The sequence below is a fragment of the Lepisosteus platostomus genome, chromosome 5 (assembly GCF_059453375.1).
Source record: "Lepisosteus platostomus isolate fLepPlt1 chromosome 5, fLepPlt1.hap1, whole genome shotgun sequence".
In the NCBI taxonomy this organism is placed as follows: domain Eukaryota; kingdom Metazoa; phylum Chordata; class Actinopteri; order Semionotiformes; family Lepisosteidae; genus Lepisosteus; species Lepisosteus platostomus.
In genome coordinates this window covers 17743100-17743569 of record NC_142615.1, presented here as the reverse complement: position 1 = coordinate 17743569, position 470 = coordinate 17743100, and the positions used below count along the sequence as shown (strand labels likewise).

At 43.6% G+C, this 470-nt stretch overlaps 1 non-coding gene across 1 annotated transcript; it reads right to left on the bottom strand.

Moving 5' to 3' along the window:
- Positions 1-157: 157 nt before the first annotated feature.
- On the bottom strand, positions 158-270 carry trnal-caa (transfer RNA leucine (anticodon CAA)). Its single transcript has 2 exons — positions 233-270; positions 158-203 (listed from the first exon to the last, which is right to left on the bottom strand). It is a non-coding gene; the product is annotated as a tRNA-Leu (tRNA).
- Positions 271-470: the final 200 nt, after the last annotated feature.

The window sequence follows — 470 nt, the reverse complement described above, 5'->3', positions numbered from 1 at the left end:
CTTGAGCTACGAATTCCAAAAAGTATGAAAACCTGTGCATTTTAACAGTGCAGAATACTTACAAATTGCACTGAGTTGCTTGCTTTCTTCTGCTGCTTTTATATTTCAGTCATTCACTGTAGCACTGGAACAATTCAAGAGAGGTAAAAGCAGAAGCTGTCAGGAGTGGGATTTGAACCCACGCCTCCATTTGGAGACCAGAACACCCAAGCCAGCTGGAAAGACACACGTCCTTGAGTCTGGCGCCTTAGACCACTCGGCCACCCTGACAAGCGAAAGCAAGTGGTGTGCTGAATGCACCAGTAGTTGACTAAACTGAGTTTCTTCCCTGAAATTATTTGCTTGCGAAGAGCCAAGTTGCCTTGAATGGATCTTGGAAATCAAATATACGGATGGATTGTTATTCGGTTGTGAGTTTTGAGGGGCGTATTATAAATTGAGTTGGTGAAAAGGCGCTTTTTGTTAGTCTG